Raw genomic sequence first — 24,167 nt, forward strand, 5'->3', positions numbered from 1 at the left:
CTGTAAAAGTCCTTACTGTTACTCTGGAAGGCTTCACAAACACTGTGCTTGAGCTTGTCGTCATCCACAAAATAGGTTCCGTGGAGTGCATTCTTCATTGGGCTAAAGAGGTGATAGTCGGAAGATGCAAGATCCAGTTATGAGAGGGGTGAGGAAGAACAGTGCGTCCAGTTTTACAATGGCCTCTTTTGTCAGACTAGTGTGGGGGATATCTGTTGTCATGGAAAAGAAGAAGAACCTGATTAAGATTTTTGTACAGTCAAACTTGGCTTTCAACTTTTTGAACATTTCCACACATTGATCTGAGTTGATTCTGGTGCCACGCTCCAAAAAGTCCACAAGCAAGACCCTATCTTTGTCCCAAAATACTGTCGCCATGACTTTATCAACAAAAGGCTATCTTTTGAACTTCTTCTTGTGTGGTGAATTTTTATGGTGCCATTCCATCGACTGTCTCATTGTTTCAGGGTCATAATGGTGGACCCAGGTTTCATCAACTGTGACTATACACAAAAGAAAAATCCTTCACTCTCGTAGTGCTGGAGAAATTCCGTACAGTTGACTTTCCAGGCTTCTTTGTGCCCATCTGGTAGCATTTTCAGGAACCACCAGGCACAAACCTTGTTGTAGCCTAGTTCCTTTATGATGGTTATCACAGCAGATTTCCTTATACCTACTGCATCACACAATTCACATGTTGCGTTGCAGCTGTCCTGTTTGATCAGCACATTGATCTGGCTCTTATCTGTTGACGTTACTGGCCAGACACTTTGGTGCTTGTCAACAATGTCACTTTCCCCACCCTTAAAGTTATTTACTGAACATCTAACTGTACTTACCTATACAGTATCGTTACCATAAACATTTTTGAGACATGTATGGATTTCAATGGGCTTCACTTCTTCCTTGGTAAGAAATTCAATCACCATTCTTTGCTTGATACATATATCTGTAACATCCACCATTTTGAACTATCCGTGTGCTGCACTCACTAGACTGATCACAGCACGACCACCCAGTGTGGTGAAACTAGAGACTTCTAGTAACCATTCGGTGACAAGCTAAATGATCTACGGTGCCACATTTGAAAGCAAAAAAATTAGGAGGCATTTTGTGCCCCTCAATGTGGGCACCTGTACGTGATGAGGGGGACCTCCCAGAGATGCAGCTGGTCCTCTAGATTAGCATCACTGGGATCCAATGCCCACGACCTAAGTTTCAGACTATCACCATAGGAATACGGCATATTTTCCATGCGCTGCGACCTGTGGAAACTCGGAAAGGGGGATCCTGGTAGTTGGGGGGCCCAGTTTTAACACACCACTTTGGCCCCTGCTTCGACAAGACAGGTGGTCCCAGACGGCTAGTGTGTTTGCCTCCAAGGGTCAACAGTGTCAATGCCATGTCCCTATTCTCATGGTCTGAGGGACATAATTTAGGCTGTCGGCAGTGTGTGTATGGTGTCTGGGTAGCCCTGCTGTCCCACTCCCGAGCGTATTTATTGTTTGCTGGGTGGGCATCCCTTTGGGCTCCATGATGGGTGGGGAACCCAGGCACTGAACTAATTAAAAAAAAACTATGAATTCTTGTAACCTCATTCCTTCAGGGGCCACAACACAGTCCCTATCTGAAAAAACAGATGATGAAACAGAAAATACTAATGCAGTTAAGAGACTTCAAACTGAAGTACCATCAGGGTCTATCCCAAGGTGTCTAATTATTAACTATTGTGAAAATGTTGCCCTTTTTTATACAGAAGGGTTTACAGGAGTTAGCAGGCTCCCCTGAATCATTTAAGAGGCTTCGTTCTGGAGACCTCTTAATTGAAAACTAAAAATGACAGGCACACTGAGCAGCTACTCTGTACTACATTCATCGGAGGAATGCCAATTACTGTGACACTTTAGAGAACACTCAATTCACTAGAGGCCATTTCAGAGTTGAATCTTCTCGACGTTACTGAGGAAGGAATCTGCTCTGAATTAAAACCACAAGGAGTGATTGTGGTTAAAAGAATATCTGTGCATAGAGATGGAAAACTTGTTCCCACTATAAACATCATCCTAGCATTCAATTCACCGACGTCTCCTAACAAGATCAAAGCAGGCTATATGAACTGTCCCGTGCGTCCATATGTACCAAATCCCTTACGGTGCTTCAGGTGCTAGAAATATGGACACTCACAATTAGCCTGCCTTGGAGCCCTTGCATGCACTTGATGTGCTGCAAAGGACTACGAAACAGCATCATGTTCAGCTACAAAATCTGCCTGTATTAACTGCCAAGGTGAACACCCAGCATACTCACGAGCATACCAGATGTGGAAAGAAAAAGAAATTCAACGGCTGAAAGCACAGCTGAACATATATCAGGAGGTGAGGAAAGTAGTGAAACCTATAAATATAAACAAACCTACATATGCACAAAAGGTACAGGGAGATGTTCTATCAAAACACAAACTGAAATGACCATCCCTCCAAAAGAGTCATTCACTCCCATTGCATGTTACCTTTTAAACTCACAAAAACCTGCATATAAAGATCAATCAACCACCACTCCCATATCGGTACCTCCAAATATTCAATCAAAAACAAAAGCAAGTGCTGGAGAAAAGAATAAAAAGCTTGAAATATCTCCTAAATTGCAAGAAAATATGGATGATAAAAAGGAAGAGGTACAAGATAATCCAGTCTTGGAACTCATTGCAGAGGAAGAAATGTACACAGGACAGCGTCAATTCTTCCCCAAAAAAGAGAAACCTAAGACTGATTAAAAGTAAGCCATCAACATCTCGGAAGCCGCCTGATGGGTCCCACCAAGGCAAAATAATAGCTAAATTCCTACAGTGGAATTGCTGTGGATTCTGGTGAAATACTAACAACATCAAGGCCCTCCTGCAAAAGCATGAGCCAGTTTGCTTCTGCTTGCAGGAAACATGAAGGCAAATGAAAACCCATCATTTAATAATATTATGATCACACATAAGGACAGAATTGGGGATAGACCTGCCCATGGGGAAGTTGCAATCCTTGCGGGCAACCAGACCTCATTCTAACCTGTGCTGCTCTCCACTAACTTAGAAGCGGAGCAATTTGCCTTACGGTTGGGTTTTTATTAAGTCTGTTTGCTTTATTTGCCACCTGAAGCTGACATCTCCCAGAGAGACCTTGATTATCTTATTGTGCAGCTGCCTTCCCCCGTCCTAATTCTCAGGGATTTCAGTAGACATAACACCTCATGGGGTAGTGCTAACATCAATGGAAGAGGATGAGCTGTAGAGCATATATTCACCGACTATGACCTCTTTTCTAAATGTGGGAACTAGCACCTTTGTCCACATGCCTATCTGTACATTTTCTGCCATTGACTTTTCTCTCTGTGCCCCTTCTCTCCTCCCTTCGATCGCTTCCCTGTCGTAACCTTCTTGCATTGTGGGAGACCTTGTCATCCTTCTAGGTTACCACGATGGAAGGTTGATCAGACTGACTGGAATGCCTTTCAACATCTGGCAAATTTTTGACATCAGCATGGTCAGGAACCTATCAGTGATGCAGTTACGTACATCACAGAAAGTATTATCCATGCTGCTGCAATCACCATTCCAAAAACATCTACCTGGTTACCACCATTTCCCAAACCATGGTGGAATTCAGAATGCACTGTTGAAAAAAAGGCACAAAACAAAGCCTGGGGGATATCTGGCAATATTCCACCACAACTAATCTTATATAATCTTATAGCTTTTAAGCGCACATGGGCTAATGCACGTCTTACCCGACATCAGAGTTAAAGGGAGTCCTGGATCCGTTTTACATCTTCTATTACTCAGGCAACCAGCTCAAAAGTAGTCTGTGGCAAAATATGGAAAATGAGGGGGTAATATATACAGCACACCCCACATCAATCCTGAAATATAATGGATGCATTATTGCAGATGCAACTGCACATCACAGAATGGGGAGTCTTTTTCTAACATTTCAGCAGTATCATCTTATCCCCAGAGTTCCTGGTCCTTAAACATAAAAAGCTGAAAAAGAAGCCTTCAATTTTACATCCACAGGTGCTCACTCATACAATGGGCCATTCACCATCGAAGAGCTGAAAATAGCTCTCGCCCTTACGAAGGCTAGTGCCATTGGACCAGATGACATCCATTATGCAATGATTAAACACCTCCCACCGCAATCCATGGACTAGCTGCTCTTCCTATATAATAGAATCTTCCTTGGAGTGCAGTTTCTGGACAACTGGTGCAAGGCAACTATTCTTGCTTTTGCCAAGCTAGGCAAGGATCCTTAATTCCAAAAAAATTATAGACCAATCGCTCTGACTAGCTGTCTGTGCAAAATTTTGCTGAGAATGATTAATACTCATCTTTTATGCCACTTGAAATCAAATGACCTGCTCTCCAAAGTTCAGTGCGGCTTCCAAAGGAACAGGTCCACTTTGGACCACCGAATTAAACTGGAAACATCTATTCGAGATGCTTTCCTGAAAAGAGAACATCTGGTGTCCATCTTCTTTGACATGGAGAAAGCGTATCACACAACTTGGAAATTTGGTATTTTAAGAGACCCTTACAAACTCGGTCTGAGGGGTCACCTTCCCAAAAAATTTTAACTTTAATTTTAAAAAAAAATTTTAACCTGTCGCCTGTTCCAAGCTAGAGTGGGATCCATCTCCTGCCCAAAGTCTTTATGTGGAAGCCAACGAACTATCTTTGTTCCTTCGCTGAAAGCAGTTGTCTCCGCTGTATGATGTTACGCTTAAATCCCTGCCAGACCATCCCATGTGGACACCTGTTTTTGAGCCACAATGGGAAAATTTGTACAACACTCGTGAGATGGCAAATCATCCATTTGGTATTTGTATCCAAGGTCTATTCAGAAATTTGGACATCATGGTAGACAATATTGCCCCATCACTAAGGCAATCCCTTCCACCCTGGCATGCTTGTATTCCCACTTGCAACTTCCCATTTACCAACTGGGGGAAGGATAATACTCCATCTGCTGTCTTCTCAGCACACCAATCTGAGCATTCTGACTTCTTGCCAGTCTTCACAGATGATTCTAAGTCAGAGATGTCTATTTGATCTGCAGCAGTCTTCCCAGATGCTACGGTATCCGAGCAGATCCCTTTCGAATGCAGCATTTTCACTACTGAGTTGCATGTAATTGAACTAGTCTTGGATTACTTACAAACACACCCACCACCAAAAATGCATTATATATACTGATTCTCTCAGTTCATTGCAGGCTATGCCTTCAATGAGGCACAATCCTCACTCAGTCCTGTTCTGGGTACAGCAGAAGATACATTTCCTTTCTGAATTGGAATTTGACATTTGCTTCTGCTGGATTCCCAGCCACATTGGGATCATGGGAAATGATTTGGTGGACTCTGCAGCCAAATCAGTGACCCGTGATAATTCTTGTCTGCTAGTTCCCTATACAGACTATTGGCAAGTAATACGATAGAAACTAGTTTCCCAATGGCCACACTCTTGGTAGGGCTAAAGAGAGATTAAGCCTGTAATTGAACTTTGGCCGCCTAGTCTGCTCAGGGACCATAAAGAGGAAGTTGTTCTAGCTCAGTCATCTGAGCTTTTCTGCTGAGGGCTGATGATGTCCTATGTGTGAGCATTGTAACACCATTTTAACAATGAAACATATCATTATTGATTGTCCTAGATTTTTAAATGCATGCTGTTTGTGTTTTAGCACCTTTAACCACCTGACTGAGCCTTATACACTCAGTCAGATTTTAACAAACAGACAAGGACAATGTCCACAATTTAACTTTTTAAAAACTACAAAACTCTACACACACATATGTTTTTTAATACTCATTATGTATATTTCATTTATCAGAAATCATTTTTATCTAAATTTACTTGCCTTTTAACCATTTATACCTTTGATATATTATTGTTTATTTAACCTTTGTCTTATTTAAATAGACAGAGGTTAAATAAATCCCAATTTCATCTAAGAATGTCATTTCTAGTTGGGATTTATTAAATTTCATCGAGGAAGAAATAACCCAAGGACTGCAGGGACAGAACATAATTTGAAGCAAAAAGAATAATGATTAAAAAAGATAATCAACTGACACCTACCAGAAATATTATTCTTACCTTCAGTACGCCCAACTTACCCTCCTCTGTAAAACTAGGTTATTTATTTTGTTGCATTCATCCCTACATTCCCAACCCTTTGAGAGCACCGTAAGGGGTGCTCTTACGAAGAAAGGCTTAAGTTTTGCAAATTACAGTGTCTGGAGACTAGGCACCAGCGAGGTGATCTGATAGAGGTGTATAAAGCCTTGAATGGTTTAAGCATGCTCAATGCTGATGGGATTCTTCCTCTAGCTCAGAAAAATCACCTGAGAGGGCATAAATTCAAATTGAGGAAAGACAGATGTAGGATAGACGTGCGGAAATTTGCCTTTAGCCAGCGGGTGGTTGGTTGGTGGAACAGACTGCCATCCCTTGTGGTGGAGGTTGATAGCCTAAATAAGTTTAAGGCTCAGCTGGACAGGTATTTTGAACGAACAGAGGGGTGAAGTGGAAGTGGGGTTTTTTTTTTTTGGCTGATGCTGCATAAGCTTGCTTTCTTGCATCAAATGCCTCTACTAATGCTAATGCTAAAAAACCCTTTAAAATGTTATAAATGCCAAAAGTATGGCCACGTCACTGTATGTAGAGGAATTCTTGTCTGCCCCAACTGCAGGTCTTCAGATTGCACACAAAGTGACTCTACAGCTACAAAAATGACCTGCCAGAATTACAAAGGTCCTGCATATTCCAAGACATGTGAAAAGTGGAAAACCAAAAAAAAAAAAAAAAAAAAAAAAAGTAAAATATAAGTTTGAGAACAAAGTCGTTACCAAGAAGCGAGAAAACTAGTTGCACCAATTATAAACCAAAATATTACCTATGCAAATGCTGTAAAAATAGATCAAACAGTACCCATTCAAACCAAATGTCACAGTTCCCACTACTAAATAAATTGGGCTAGAAATGTCCTCTCTGAGCTTACAACCAAGTGTAAACAAGCAACAATCCAAGACCTCAGACCAAGCAAATAATACTTCTCTGATAATATCAGTAGCATCTCCTCCTCCAATGATTGCTACCACATCCCATATTACAAACTCAAATGTCACTAAAAAATATTCAGGACACAACCATAGACACAGATGGCACATCCATACAGGAAGATCCTATTTTAGAAATCTATGCTGAAGAAGAAGAAGAAATGGACACTAGTGGGCCAGTTTTCCCCAAAAAAGACAAACCGAAATTGGAATGTCATAAACCAGTCACCTTCAAAAAGCACTTAGAATCAGCTCCATCAACTAAACACAAATAATGTCTTGTATTTTGCAATGGAACTGCAGAGGCTTTCATTGCAACACAGACGATATCCAAGGTCTAATTAACCATTATTGTCCAGCTGTCCTTTGTCTTCAGGAAACGTACCTAACATCGTTAATTTCTCCTTCGATAAAGAACTGTTGCCTTTATCAAAGAGATCAAAATACAGCTAATGCTGCCCATGGTGGTGTGGCAATCCTAGTAAATTCAAAGATCCCAACTAAACATATCCCACTTCAAACTGAAATAGAAGCTGTTGCTGTTCGTATAACTCTCCATGTTGCAATAACACTTGTCTCAATCTACCTACTGCCAAACCATACTCTTTAAAAGATCCTGAAGATCTCTTCATGCAGATACCTCCACCCAGGGCTGGATTTTGGTGTTCATAGGCACTTTTATTCTGAAATGTGCTAAAGGGGGGGGGGCAGTAAATGTATCTTCTGTTTTAACACTTTGAATGCAAATCATGTCTGGTGCTCAATACTGGTGCCCACACTCACTTCAACTCCCAACTGGACATCCTAAGGGATAGTGATCAGTTCCCAGTCATATGCTCATTTTTGCACCAGTAAAATCAAAATCAGTCAATCAATCAACCAGTCATATGCAACATATTGTTAGTACAGACTCCTCTAGCTCAACCCTGCAGGAAATTGAAATTTGTCCTAGCAAAATGGGGAAAATTTCAGTCATCAATTGCCCTTGATGAGGAAAAAATCTGCCTCCAGCCTATTGATAATGTGACAGATTACATCACCTCGCATCTTCTAAATGCGGCTAAAGACAATACCATTTTCAAATTCCCTGGGTCAAAAGCATTATAATTACTGGTGGAATGAGGATTGCACCAAAGCAAATAAAGCCTGGAATTTAATCAGCAATGTCCAACCACAACCAATCTCATTAATTATAAGAAATTAAAGGCAAAAGCATGTTTCATACATAGGCAAGCCAAGAAAGAATCCTGGACCCGTTGACACCAAGATAATATGGAAAAAAAATTAGACAGCTTTCTGATAAATTTCCTTGCATGCCATTGGAACAGCCCACAATGGTGCTGCTGGACTAGATGGGATCTATTATGTCCTGCTACAACATCTTGATGACAGAGCTTTACACCTCTTCCTGGTCTTTTACAACCATACATTTTCCTGAAAATGTTTATCCATCTTCTTGGCATCATTCTACTGTTTTGGCATTTCTAAAGCCTGGAAAAGATCCCAATCTCCATAGCTATAGACCAATATCTCTCTCAAGGTGCCTCAGCCAAATCCTTGAAAAAAAAAAAAAAAAAAAAAAGTCCACAGTAGACTTACTGGGTCATCGAGTCAGAACACCTAATGAGCCATAGTCAATATGGCTTTGTCAAAACAGGTCATACTTGGATCTTATGGTTAAGACTGAATTTGCCATTCGTAATAACTTTGTTAAACACAAACATCTGATAATGGTTTCAATATTTTTAGAGAAGACTTTTGACACTACCTGGTGGCACGGCATACTTAGAGATCTTTACTCTTTGTCTACGGGGGAAACCCTCCTATATTTGTGAAGAATTTTCTACATATTAAATTGTTTCGAGTTTGATACCAGCATGCCTTTTCTGCATCGTTCATTCAAGAAGGTGTTCCACAGGGATCAGTACTGAGTGCCGCTCTTTTTGCTCTTAGAATAGATGCTATCACTAAACAACTTCCAAATACATTTGAGACTTACTTTTATGCAGATGACATTTCCATCTCCTGTCATTCCAGAAATATGGATCTATTGAATGACAGCTTCAGATATCACTAAATAAAATACAGCAATGGGCCAGCACCAATGGCTATCGACTTTCGCAGCAGAAAACAGTGCTATCCATTTTTGTAGACAACGCAAGTTTCATCCAGATTCTGAACTTCAAATTTCTAACATCTCCACCCCAGTCACTAATAACATCAGATTTCTAGGATTAATCCTGGACAAGTTAAATTTCTTAGAGCACATTAAAAAAGTTTTGAAGACTAAATGCGAGATCTTTACTCTTTGTCTACGGGGAAAACCCTCCTATATTTGTGAAGAATTTTCTACATATTAAATCGTTTCGAGTTTGATACCAGCATGCCTTTTCTGCATCGTTCATTCAAGAAGGTGTTCCACAGGGATCAGTACTGAGTGCCGCTCTTTTTGCTCTTAGAATAGATGCTATCACTAAACTTCCAAATACATTTGAGACTTACCTTTATGCAGATGACATTTCCATCTCCTGTCATTCCAGAAATATGGATCTATTGAATGACAGCTTCAGATATCACTAAATAAAATACAGCAATGGGCCAGCACCAATGGCTATCGACTTTCGCAGCAGAAAACAGTGCTATCCATTTTTGTAGACAACGCAAGTTTCATCCAGATTCTGAACTTCAAATTTCTAACATCTCCACCCCAGTCACTAATAACATCAGATTTCTAGGATTAATCCTGGACAAGTTAAATTTCTTAGAGCACATTAAAAAAGTTTTGAAGACTAAATGCCTTGCGCATTTAGTCTTCAACTTGATTTTTATCTCATATTGTGGCTACATTCACAACGAGATACCAAGTATTGTACTACTTTGAATAAATTAAAACTTCTCTAGTAGAGGAGACTACTGTTATTTATTCTCAGTGGGTTCCACCACCCAGATGTGTTTTGGAGCTTGTTGGCAGACTCATCGGTCGGTGGGCAGTACCCTGATAATGCAGACATGCCATCACGGTTGTGAAGTTAATTCCACAATATGAGAGATGCCAAATGGTGAAGACAATGATAATATGTTGAAGACTAAATGCACAAGGCATAATATGTTATGGGTAGAAATTAACTATATAGTATGGTGTAAATACACCATAGTTTCCCCATAAGTTTAATTACATAAATAGTGTAAAAAATCAAACGATACCTTTACACTACTTATGTAGTTAAACTTATGGAAAAACTGGTGTATTTACATCGATATTATATAGTTAATTTCTACCCATAACATATTATGCCTTGTGCATTTAGTCTTCAACGTATTATCATTATCTTTGCCATTTGGCATCTCTCATATTGTGGAATTAACTTTGCAACTGTGATGGCATGTCTGCATTATCAGGGTACCTGCCCACCCACTGATGAGTGAGCCAACAAGCTCCAAAACGTGTCTGGGTGGTGGTACCCACTGAGAATAAATAACAGTAGGCTCCTCTACTAGACAACCGTTATTTATTCAAAGTAGTGCAGTACCTGGTATCTTGTGAAGGTAGCCACAATATGAGATAAGAATCAAACAATGCCGTTACACTACTTATGTAGTTAAACTTATGGGAAAACATGGTGTATTTACACCAATATTGTATAATTAAAAAAGTATGTACTGCCTGTCTAAAAAAGATAAATATACTTTGAGCACTATATGCCCTAACATGGGGTGCAGATCGTACCTCACTACTTCAATTATACAGGGCATTAATCAGATCCTGTCTTGATTATGGAACTTACATCTGTGATTCTGCCAGAATGAGTGCATTACGCTGGCTTGATCCAGTTCAGCACAATGCATTGAGGATTGCACTTGGTGCATTGAGAACATTGCCAGCACATAGCCTTTATATTGATGCTTATGAGCCCCCACTATCTTTACATAGGAAATCACTATTGCTAAAGTACGCTGTCGAGATACAAAGTTGTGCCTCGCATCCCATTCAGTCATACCTTTTCAATCCACCATTAGAAAACCTAGCATAGTAAAACCGGCTGGTCTTCTTGAACGGATGCAAGTTTGGAATATTTCACTCCATTCTGTACAACAGGTAGCAACTTGCACTCACCGACCATGGGTTCCTCCTCCTATACAGAACTGTAACACTTATCTTTGTCAATGAGGAAAGAATATTTTGCAAGTTCAAATGTCAGACAACTTCATGCTGTTTACACTCAAAAAAAAATATCGATTTTTCTCCAATACACACAGATGGCTCTAATCTAATTCAAACGTTGAATTCCATCTGAATTCAGTATCTTCCTAGCTGAATTATATGCTAAAGCTATTAAATTAGCTTTAGAAAATTTCTGTTCTGACTGTTCTTTAAAAGTTATTTACACTGATTTCCTCAACTCAATCATGGCATTATGTAATTCCTCAGGTAAGCTTCACCCTATTCTTGATGAAATTAGAAGCTTATTACTGCAGATTGAAAAATGCTACCAACTAGTCACCTTCTGTTGGATTCCATTATATTCTGGTATTTTGGGAAATGAACTGGCCAACAAAACTGCAAAAAATTCTATCAAATTAGATTTAACTAATATCCCTATTCCAGCATCAGACTATGTACTAATCATTCATTAGGCATGCCTATCAGAATGGACAGCAATCTAGCATTCTCAAACTAATAATAAACTCTTGCAGTTTAAACAGGATCCGAAAATTTGTGCTCCAGTGTCCGTACATCAAGACAAGAAGTAGTCCTTTCAAGATCAAGAATAGGTCATACTCATCTGACCCACCTTTATTTACTCACAGGAGATGATCCACCACAGTGTCCACATTGTTCTCTAAATCTGACTGTTAAACCCATTCTCATTGACTGCCCTTACTATAAACAAGACCAAACTTCAACCCTGCTTCACTGATAAACCAATAACTTGAGAGAATCTCATTGGTGACAAGGCCAATATTTCTGAACTTTTCAACTACCTCAAGCAAACAGGACTTTTTTAATCATTTCTGATTTTACGAAAATTTCTTGTTTCCTTATATTATATATGAATATTTGTAAAATAATAAGGGAAGTATACCTCAATATAGTACGTAGAACAGTTCCGTATGATACTCTCCAGAAATTAAAACGAAAAAAACGAAAAACTTACATGAGTAACAGATAATTAAAAACCAATTTAACACAATTAAAAATCAATTTAATGCAATTAAAAAGAATCTCAACGAAAATATTCAAAACAATTTTCCTTCCTGAAGCTCACAATGCTTTTCGACCGTATGGCGTGATCACAGGAATGAAAATTACCGAATAGGGTTGAACACGAAACTTAAATAGTGATTATTTGTCTTCGCGCATGTGCATGTGCGCACTCGATATTCGAATAAACAAAAATACCTTTCCCAGTTTAGGAAGCTTCGCAATAAATTAAAAAATTATCTACATCTGAACGATTAGTCTGTATGGAAGACCTCCATAGATTTGCGACAGGAAGCACAGGCCTCAGAAATAAAAACACAGACATGTTATTAAATTGCAAACATTATCGGAAAGGTCAAAACATGTTCATGCGAATTCTAACACATTGTCACAGGCTTGCGATCAAGTACATAAGAGTTGGGTGACAATTCCCCCACAGACACACAACATACTACCACAGAATACATCAGCTAGTTCACGAACACCCCCTCACCCAGTATTCAATGAACCAACATAGCAACAGGTTACAAATCTTTCCTTGTGTACGCTATCGCCGGACCAGATTTCACTTTTATCCAAAGGATTAAATTAAAATTCACCACCTCGAAAGCTACCTAAAAAAACATTGCGTAATTGATATTGAATTTGGACTTCGTAATGTTCCACACAAACATTTACTTATTCAACAAGTTAACCAAGTAGGGAATAACATAAAACAAACGCGACTTCCTAAATTTGAATACACATGACAGTTCACCTTTACGAGAACTTTGGGAAAATAAGAACATTATTATACAGAGGGCAGATAAAGAATATACAGTGGTAATACTAGAAAAGCCTGATTATATTAATAAGTTAGATTCAATTGTGATTCAATTCCCATTCACCTACAAAAGATCGATTATCTTTAATCAATTTCTAAATGCCTATAAATATTCAATGACGGAATCTGCTTTGGGCTCAGAAATACAAATATTAACTAGCAGGTTCCTAAACAGGGGTTATTCCCTTGCTACAATAAACTGAATTAGGGTACAGGCTAAGGATAGGATACAAAATACTACACCAACGAAAAATAGTAATATCAAAAAATACTTTATTTCTGTCCCATATGTTGAACAGTGGCACAAACAGCTTAACAGATTCTTTAAAGATACCCAATTTAAAATTGTGGCCAGGCCAATACGGAAATTACAAACTATACCTGAACAATCGCTCGGTTCTTTCTGCGTTCGCAACACAAATTAATGACCTGGTATACAACGTTTCTTGTGGTGATTGTACTCGTCTTACCGAGGTTGGACATGTTTTGCTCTGAATATTCGTGTAGTAGTAGTAGTGGCATGTGGTGCAAGAAAGCAAGTGTATGAGCTTATGCAGCATCAGCTAAAAAAAAAAAAAAATCACACCATTCCCTCCAAATGCCTGTCCAGTTCCTCCTTAAATTATTTATTTAAACTACCAACTTCCACAACGACAGATGGAAGTTTGTTCCAGCAATTAACCACCCGCTGGTTAAAGGCAAATTTCCGCACATCTATTCTACATCTGTCTTTTCTTAATTTGAATTTATGCCCCCTTAGGTTCGTAATCTGAACAGTGGAAGGATCCCATCAGAATTCAGCATGCCGAACCTATTCAAGGCCTTATACGCCTCAATCAGATCACGGCGCAGGTGCCTAGTCTCCAGCCACTGCAATTTGCAGAACTTAAGCCTCTCTTGGTAAGAGGATCCCTTCATTCCTCTCACCAATCTTGTTGCCCTTCTCTGTACACGCTCAAGCAATCTACAATCTTCCTAAAATGAGGCTTCCAGACCTGTAATGCAGTACTCAAGGCATGGCCTGACTATTGCTTTATACAGAGGGCCAATCACCTTTTTCCCTGCTGACAAAATTCCTATATATCATTGAAAAAACCCCATGACCTGCGCTGGCAGCCTGTCTGCATTGCTCAGAAAACTTCATATCTGACTGCACAATTACTCCCAGGTCTTTTTCATTTTTTACCACCTGAAGTGTAGTACCACACAGTTGGTACGTTTCTCTGGGGTTACTTCTACCCATATTCAGTACTTTGCATTTGTCAAGGTTAAAGTTCAGTTGCCACTTAGCCCATCTGCCCAAATTTTCTAGATCCTGTTGCAGTAGCACACTGCCATGATTGTCATTAACAACCCTGCCAACCTTTGTATCATCTACAAACTTCGACACTAAGCCTGATTCAAGGCCTTATATGCCTTCATCAATATATCATTGATATATTGATGAAGATGAATGAAGATGATTTTGATGAATACCTTCATCAATATCATTGATAAATATACAAAACAACAGTGGACTCAACACCGAACACTGTGGGACTCCACTAATAACATTAGTCCATGAAAACCAGCACACATTGGTTACTGAACCATCCTTTTATCCATTGTAGAAACTTACCCTTAATACCATTCTGCTCCAATTTGTACGATAGTCTTCCATTCTTTTAACAGTGTCAAAAGCTTTCCTGAAATCCAAATATATGATATCAAAATTATTTTTTGCATCCAGTTCCTTTGTAACCACATCATAATATCCTGTCAAATTTGTTAGACAAGACTTTCCCTTAACAAACCCATGCTGTGTCTGAATTATTGCTGCAGTCTTGTCTAGATGATCCTGCAATGCATCTTTAACCAGTGACTCCATTATTTTACCCGGAACAGAAGATAAACTAACTGGTCTGTAATTACTCGTGTCACCCTTCGATGCCGTTTTGTGAATTGGGGATACATTTGCATATCTCCAGTCCATGGGCATCTTCCCTGAGTCCAAGGATGCTCTCATAATTATGGCTAAGGGTTTGCTTAGTTGCTTTGCCGCCTCCTTTAATATAACTGGATAGATCCCATCCATCCCAGGTGCCTTTGTTATGTTTAACTTCAACAATTTCTCCTCCACTTTGCTCTCAGTTATTACAAAATCATTAAGCACCCTGCTACAATTTGATAATCTTCTGCCATTTTCAAACCTTAATAACTCCTCATGTGTGAATGTAGATGCAGAATACTCATTCAGTATGTTTGCTATCTGAGCAGGATTATCAACAGCTGAACCATCGATATCCAATGGACCAATCAGATTCTTCCCCTTCCTTTTAGAGTTTATATAAGTAAAGAAATCCTTGCTGTTTTTCTTAGCATCTTTTGTCCAAGATTTCTCGCAATCTGCCTTTGCCTCCCTAACCTCCTTTGTGACCTGATTACAGACTAGCGTATATCTGCCATAGGCTTCTAAGTTGCTTGATAATTTATTTGCATCCCATGCATTTTTCTTCTCTGTCACGAGTGTAAATCAAAATGAAGCCTCAGTTCGTGCTTCTCATTCAGCAGCGTCAGAATTAGCCTTGCATTTCATTAACGAAGTCAAAATACTTAAATGTCCAACGTAATTATACGCGACTATTAATTGCAGAAACTGTAGAAATTAAATTACATGAGAATTCTGTTAATATTCTCGGCCATATTTGATCTCCGATGCTTGGACCTGCATGCGCGAAGACAAATAATCACTATTTAAGTTTCATGTTCAACCCTATTCTGTAATTTTCATTCCTGTGATCACAACATACGGTCAAAAGGCATTGTCAGCTTCAGGAAGGAAAATCGTTTTGAATATTTTCATTAGATTTTTTTAATATTTTTAATTGCATTAAATTGATTTTTAATTGTGTTAAATTGATTTAATTGTTTTAAATTGGTTTTTAATTGTGTTAAATTGGTTTTTAATTGTGTTAAATTGGTTTTTAATTATCTGTTACTCTAATGTAAGTTTTTTGACTTTTTTCGTTTTAATTTCTGGAGAGTATCATACGGACGTGTTCTACATACTATATTGAGGTATATTCATCTTATTATTTTACAAATATTATTATCAACACAGAATGTATTGAGCATTACAGCTCTGATTCATACTATCAAATTATATTATGAATAGGTGCATTATAGCCAAAGCAGCTTATGTGCCATCTGTTAATTGGCTCTCATAATTATTATCTACACCTGTCCTTTACATAAACCCCCATAACAACAATGACTGTAAACAGCAATCTGTTTTGATGACTTCAGACTGTGAAAATGGAGTTGTAATTTAAGGGCCTTAGTGTTTTTGGTGGAATTCATATTTTATTGTCAAGATGAATATACAAAAGTCAAACAGAAATATAAGGAAATGTATCCCAATATTCATGTAGCTCAACAAAGAAAGTGCTTAAAAAAGTGCACCTGAAGTTGCATCCATGCAACATAATATTAGTGCATAAACTGCAAGAATGTTCACTGATGTTATCTGCATGAAGCATGAGTATTGTCAGTGGTTTCAGACTTAGCAAACAAAGAATACATCTTGGGTACCACCTTTTTCAGCGATGAAGCATGGTATCATTTATTAGAGTACATCATCTCCAAAAATTTCATATGTTTTCAGCAGTTAATCCATATGCCATTCAGGAGCCACCACTCCAAGATCACAATGTTAGTGTGTGATGTGTAATATCACAACATAATATGCAACATAATATTATGGATATTATGTTGTGTAATATCACAACATAATATCCATGCAACATAATATTAGTGCGATGTGTAATATCACAACATAATATGCAACATAATATTATGGATATTATGTTGTGTAATATCACAACATAATATCCATGCAACATAATATTATGGATATTATGTTGTGTAATATCACAACATAATATGCAACATAATATTATGGATATTATGTTGTGTAATATCACAACATAATATGCAACATAATATTATGGATATTATGTTGTGTAATATCACAACATAATATCCATGCAACATAATATTAGTGCATAAACTGCAAGAATGTTCACTGATGTTATCTGCATGAAGCATGAGTATTGTCAGTGGTTTCAGACTTAGCAAACAAAGAATACATCTTGGGTACCACCTTTTTCAGCGATGAAGCATGGTATCATTTATTAGAGTACATCATCTCCAAAAATTTCATATGTTTTCAGCAGTTAATCCATATGCCATTCAGGAGCCACCACTCCAAGATCACAATGTTAGTGTGCGATGTGTAATATCACAAAGATGAGTAATTGGTCCCATATTCTTGGAGAATGCAGTCAGCTGAGAGCATTATTATAATAATTATAATAATAAAATTCTTTAATAAATTTACTGGTATACATTTTTGATTCCCTACACAAAGGTAACCAGAGGAATTTTACAAAACATTCATTATACAAGTGACCAATCACAAAAATACAAAGTAACCATTAAAGACAAAATATCTGAACATGGAATTAATCTTAATAAAAAATAAGACTACAAATTAAGCATAATATAAAATTGACATTGGCATACTAGGACTGGCACTTGCACACCTGGCGCCTCCGTAGCCATGTGGGCAGGAGCAGCAGTGCGTAGCACACGCTTTTTTGATTAGACCGGGGTTTGAGCCCTTCACCACCAAATACGGAGGAATGCGGAAAAGTCGGGGAATGACCACCGCATATCCCTGGAGCAATATGGACTTAGTTGCTAATGCCCCTAAAAAAAAAAAAAAAACCCAAATAATAAATAACTTGCACACCTGTCCTTTACATAAAGTAATAAAGCCCAAGATGTCATCTCGATATGACTTGTCAATCGACCATAGGTCCCCTCGACGTGGGCACCTGTACGTGGTGAGGGGACCTCCAGTGACGCTGCTGGACATCCAGACTAGCATCACTGGGATCTAACGCCCACAGCCCAGGTTCCAGGCTTACATCAATGGAATCCGGCGTGTTTGCCGTGCGCTGCGACCCGTGGAAATTCGGAAAGGGGGATCCTGGTGGTTGAGGGGCCCAGCTTCAATACACCAACTTTGGCCCCTGCTTCGACAAGACGGGTGGTCCTGGAAGGCCCGGCTAGGATCAATCGGCTAGTAGGCTCGCCTGCGAGGGTCAACCATGTCAATGCCACGCCCCTACCCTCATGGGCCGAGGGACAGGATTCAGGCTGGCGGCGGTGGCGGGTATAGTGTCTGGGTAGCCCTGGCGTTCCACTCCCGAGCGCATTTATTGCATGCCGGGTAGTGGGCGTCCCTTTAGGCTCCGTGGTGGGGAGCCCGGGCACTGAACAATTTAAAAAAACTATATGAATCCTGATAAACTTACTCCTTCAGGGGCCCCAACCCGGTCCCTATCTGAGAATTTAGACACAGATACAGATAGCATTATTGCTAGAAAGAGGCAGCGAACGGAATTACCATCAGGGCCTGTTCCAAGGTTCCTAATTATACACTCCACCGGAGAAAAACCAATTGGTAAAATGTCACCCTTCTTCATACAGAAAGGGTTAAATGGGTTAGCAGGGTCACCCGAATCGGTTAAGAGGCTCCGTTCTGGAGACCTCTTAATTGAAACCAAAACTGACAGGCAGTCTGAGCAGCTACTCCGTGCAACATCAATCGGAGGAATACCGATAACAGTGTCACCACACAGAACACTCAATTCATCGAGAGGTGTCATTTCGGAATGGGACCTCGACGTAACCGAGGAGGAAATCTGCTTAGAATTGAAACCACAAGGAGTTACTGCCGTTAAGAGAATTACTGCGCGAAGGGATGGAAAAATAGTTAAAACCAGGAGTGTTATCCTGCTGCTGACGAGATTAAAGCTGGATACATCAACTGTTCAGTGCGTCCATACGTTCTGAACCCTTTACAGTGTTTTAAATGCCAGAGGTATGGACATTCTCAAATGGCCTGCCGTGGAGTCCTTGCATGCGCTCGATGCGGTGCAAAGGACCATGAAACAACAGCATGTTCAGCCGCAAAACCCACCTGTATTAACTGTGAAGGCGAACACCCGGCCTACTCACGAGCATGCCAGAGGTGGAAAGAAGAAAAAGAAATCCAACGGCTGAAGGCAGAGCTAAATATATCATACCAGGAGGCAAGGAAATCGGTCAAACCCCTGAATATCAACAAACCTACCTACACCCAGAAGGTAGCAGGGAAATGTTCCGTCGGAACTCAGACGGACATGACCATTCCTCCAAAGGAGTCTTTCACTCCCATCGTGCGTTATCTCCTAAGTTCGCAAAATCCTGCACAGAAGGACCAATCAGCTGCCACTCCTATATCGGTACCTCCTAATGCTCCACAAGTAACAAAGGTACTTATGGAAGAAAAGAATAAGAAAGGGGAAGTCCCCCCTAGTACCCAAGAAAAGATGGATGTCGAGCAGAAGGAGGTACCCGAAGATTCAGTCTTGGAACTCTTTGCGGAGGAGGAAATGGACACGGGACAGCGTCCATTCTTCCCCAAAAAAGATAAACCCAAGACTAATAAAAGTAAGCCCTCAGCATCTCGGAAGCCGCTTGATGGACCCACCAAGCCAAAATAATGGCTAAATTCCTACAATGGAATTGCCGTGGATTCCGGCAAAATGCGGAAGACATCAAGGCACTCCTGCAAAAGCACAGACCATCTTGCTTTTGCATACAGGAGACTTACCTAAGGGCAAATGATGACCCCAGGATGCACAACGTTTACTGTCATTCGCAAGGATAGAACTGGGGATGGCCCCGCTCATGGAGGAGTCGCAATCCTTGTGGGCAACCATACCCCTTTTCAGCATCTGCAACTTACCACCAGCATAGAGGCAGTAGCAATTCAAATAACAGTGGGGTTTTTACTAACCGTTTGCTCTATATATTTGCCGCCTGGTACTGACATCTGCCAGAAAGACCTTGATGATCTCGTAATGCAGTTGCCACCCCCCTTTCTTACTTCTTGGGGACTTTAATGGACATAACACCCTGTGGGGTAGTGCTAGCATTAATAGAAGGGGACGAGTCATAGAGTGTATGCTCATTGACAATGACCTCTGCCTTCCTTAATGTGGGAATAAACACCTTTTCCCACATGCCTACCCGTATGTTTTCTGCCATTGATCTCTCTATCAGCTCGCCTTCTCTTCTCTCTTCACTTACCTGGGAGTAGAAGGGAAACCTGTATGGAAGTGATCACTTCCCCGTGATAACCACCTTAATTACTGGGAGACCTTGTCTTCCTGTCAGGTTACCGCGGTGGAAGTTTGATCAAGCTGACTGGAGTGCCTTTCAACACCTGGCAAAATTTGACAACTCTACAGTCAGTCAGGAGCCTATCAATGATGCAGTTACGTACATAACAGAAAATATTGTCCATGCAGCTGCAACTACAATTCCAAAAACATCCACCCGGTTTCCTCCATTTCCAAAGCCATGGTGGAATCCAGAATGCACAGCAGCTAAAAAGGCTCAAAACAAGGCTTGGGGGATATTTCGAAGATATCCTACCACAGTCAATCTATTAGCCTTTAAACGTGCCCGAGCCAAAGCACGCTACATCCGCCGTCAGAGTCAAAGGGAATCGTGGATCCGTTTCACATCATCCATTACCCAGACGACCAGTACTAAGGTGGTCTGGGAAAAAATCTGGAAAATGAAGGGAAAATACACAGCACACCCCTCATCGGTCCTTGAATATAATGGATGTACTATTGCAGACTCTACTGCAATAGCCAATGCTCTTGGGGAAACCCTTTGTAACATCTCTGCAACATCATCTTACTCCCCAGAGTTTCTGGTCTTAAAGCACAACATTGAAAAACAGGCCCTTAAATTGAGATCGAAGGGTTCCCACCCATACAATGGGCCGTTTAATATCAATGAGCTGAAAACAGCACTCGCCCGTGCAAAGGCTACAGCTGCTGGACCAGACAACATCCATTATGAAATGATCAACCATCTTTCACCAGAATCCATGGACCATGTGCTCTTCCTGTACAACAGAATCTTCCTTGAAGAGCATTTTCCGGATACCTGGCTCAAGGCAACTATTCTTGCTTTTCCTAAGCCAGGAAAGGATCCTATAGGTCCAAAAAACTATCGTCCCATTGCTCTGACCATCTCTCTGTGCAAAATACTGGAGAGAATGGTCAATGCCCGTCTCTTATGGTATTTAGAATCGAACGACCTTCTCTCCCGCTTTCAGTGCAGCTTCCGAAGAAACAGGTCCACACTGGACCACTTAATTAGACTGGAAACATCTATCCGAGATGCCTTCCTAAAAAGAGAACATTTGGTGTCCATCTTCTTTGACATGGAAAAAGCGTACGACACAACTTGGAGATTTGGTATTTTAAAAGACCTTTACAACCTTGGTCTAAGAGGCCACCTTCCAATTTTTATTAAAAATTTTTTATCCTGCCGTTATTTCCAAGTTCGTGTAGGATCCTCCCTATCGCGGCCCTTTTGCCAAGAGGAGGGGGTACCACAAGGATCTGTCTTAAGTGTCACGCTTTTTGCCATTAAAATAAATTCTATTTCTGAACAACTTCCTCCAACTATAAACAGTGCACTCTACATCGATGACTTCAACATATTCTCTCAATCATGCAATATGAGGGTTATTGAGAGACAACTACAACAAGCTATTGACCGTCTTAACTCCTGGGCCACGGCCAATGGTTTTCAGGTTCTCACCGGAGAAGACCGTTTGCATACATTTTTGTCGCAAGCGTAACCTCCACCCTGAGCCTGAATTACGACTTGGACAAAGCACCATTCCAATTCTATCAGAGGCAAAATTCGTGGGACTCATTTTTGACAAAAAGCTGACATTTGTCCAACACATTCGTCAGCTTCGCACAAAGTGCACGAGAGGGCTTAACATCCTCCGCTCTCTCTCTTCTACCTCTTGGGGTGCAGACCGGTGCACTCTTCTACGTCTGTACTGTGCACTTGTACGCTCAAAAATTAGATTATGGGTCTCAGGTATATGCATCTGCCAGAAATAGCGCTGTTCGTTGGCTTGACCCCATCCATCATCAAGCCATTCGTATTGCTACTGGTGCATTCAGAACATCACCTGTCCAAAGTCTGTATGTCGAAGCAAACGAACCATCCTTGTCGCTTCGATGAATGCAGTTGTCTCTACAATATGCCTTCAAGCTGAAGTCCCTACCAGACCATCCCACGTGGACATCCGTTTTCGAGCCACGGTGGGAAAATCTCTACAACACACGACGGACCGCCAATCGCCCATTTGGCATTCGTGTTCAAGAACTACTCAATGAGCTTAACATCTCGGTAGACAAGGTCGCTCGATCACCAAAGGAACCCATTCCACCCTGGCATGCACAAACACCAGCATGTGACTTCTCGCTCAAGATTGCGACGAAGTCGAATACTCTAATTTCTGTCTACCTTCAGCTCTATTCACAACACCGTGCAGAACATTCTGACTTCTTGCCAGTTTACACAGACGGCTCGAAGTCAGAATCGTATGTGGGATCTGCTGCTGTCTTTCCAAATAATACCATATCAGAGCAGATACCCCCTTGACTGCAGCATTTACACTGCAGAGCTGCATGCCATAGAGTTAGCTCTAGATCACATAAGAAAACACCGTTACCCACAGTGTATTATATATGCCGACTCAATGAGTGCACTACAGGCTTTATCAGCGATGTCACACACTAATCATCCAACCCTGTCCCGAATCCAGCAGATAATATACAGCCTCTATGAAAGTGGATTCGATATCCGCTTCTGCTGGATCCCCAGTCACATCGGGATTAGAGGAAATGATTTGGCTGACACTGCAGCCAAATCAGCAGCCCTGACGGATAATCTTGACCTGTTAGTCCCCTATACAGACTACAGGCAAGTGATCCGTAGTAACCTACAATCTCAGTGGCAAGATTCGTGGCATCGACTGATTACTACAAACAAACTGTCAAATTAAGCCTATGATCCATCCTTGGTGGTCCAGCTTACGCAGGGATCGCAAAGAGGAAGTTGTCTCGGCTCCGCATAGGACATTGTCATATTACACACTCCTTTTTGCTGAGGGCTGATGACCCTCCTATGTGCGAGCAGTGCGACACCATTTTATCCATTAAACATATTTTATGTGACTGTACCAATTTTAGAAATGCTCGTATTACCGCTTTTAACCATCTGACTGAGCCGTATACACTCAGTCAGATTTTATCCGACAATGACAATGTGTCTGCTATTTTTAGTTTCCTAAAAACAGTAAACTTTTTTACTCATATTTAAAAAAATCTTATTATTTTAAGATTTACTACTGTTACTTGTTTACAGACATTTGTCTTTTACAGTTTATAATTGTTTTATACTCTGACTTAGTGACCTAATTCATTAGGTCGCTGAATGTTTTACTAATTGTTTTGGCGCATTATAGCCTAAGTTGCTGATGTGCCAATAAAACTCAACTAACCAACCATCAACCATAGGTCCAAGTCAATGTTGAGCGAGTTGAGAGTATCCAAAGTCACATTTGGGAAGTGCCTATTGAAACTCTGTAGCCTCTGGAACCTTGAGCACAAAGAGGGAATTCCTTCAGAGTTGTCTTCCTTGCAAATGCCAACCAACCATGTTCCAGATGTTCATATGATCATGCTTAGATGAAGACAGATGAAGGAATGCCTTTATTTTCCACACACTGGCTCTGTTGACTGTGTATTGCAGGTTGGAGCATTGTACAGATTTGGATGTCATGTAGATCTGGTGAGACCACCCATTTGCCCACTTCAGCACCCAGAATTCTACACCCCATAGTTTCTCGAGGCTGGTGGGAGGTGCGGCAGACCAAATTTCCATGACATAGGAGAGCACGCTAGAGAAGTATGTTTCGAGGTATTTCTTGATTATTTGTTTATTGTGAGTTCTGTATAAATCTATTTTCATTCCCCAGAAGGCTCGCAAGGCTTTGGAATGCTGGGGTTGGATTTGTTGTTTAAAAGTGAGATTCGCGTCCAGGATTACCCCTAGGAACTT

General features: G+C 40.4%; 1 protein-coding gene across 1 annotated transcript in view; it reads left to right on the top strand.

Moving 5' to 3' along the window:
• Uggt (UDP-glucose-glycoprotein glucosyltransferase) overlaps positions 1 to 24,167 on the top strand; it is an 820,111-nt gene that overhangs the window by 329,854 nt on the left and 466,090 nt on the right. The window lies entirely within an intron of this gene.

Source organism: Mastigoproctus giganteus, chromosome 1 (genome assembly GCF_048544385.1).
Source record: "Mastigoproctus giganteus isolate SK-2022 chromosome 1, ASM4854438v1, whole genome shotgun sequence".
Classification (NCBI taxonomy): domain Eukaryota; kingdom Metazoa; phylum Arthropoda; class Arachnida; order Uropygi; family Thelyphonidae; genus Mastigoproctus; species Mastigoproctus giganteus.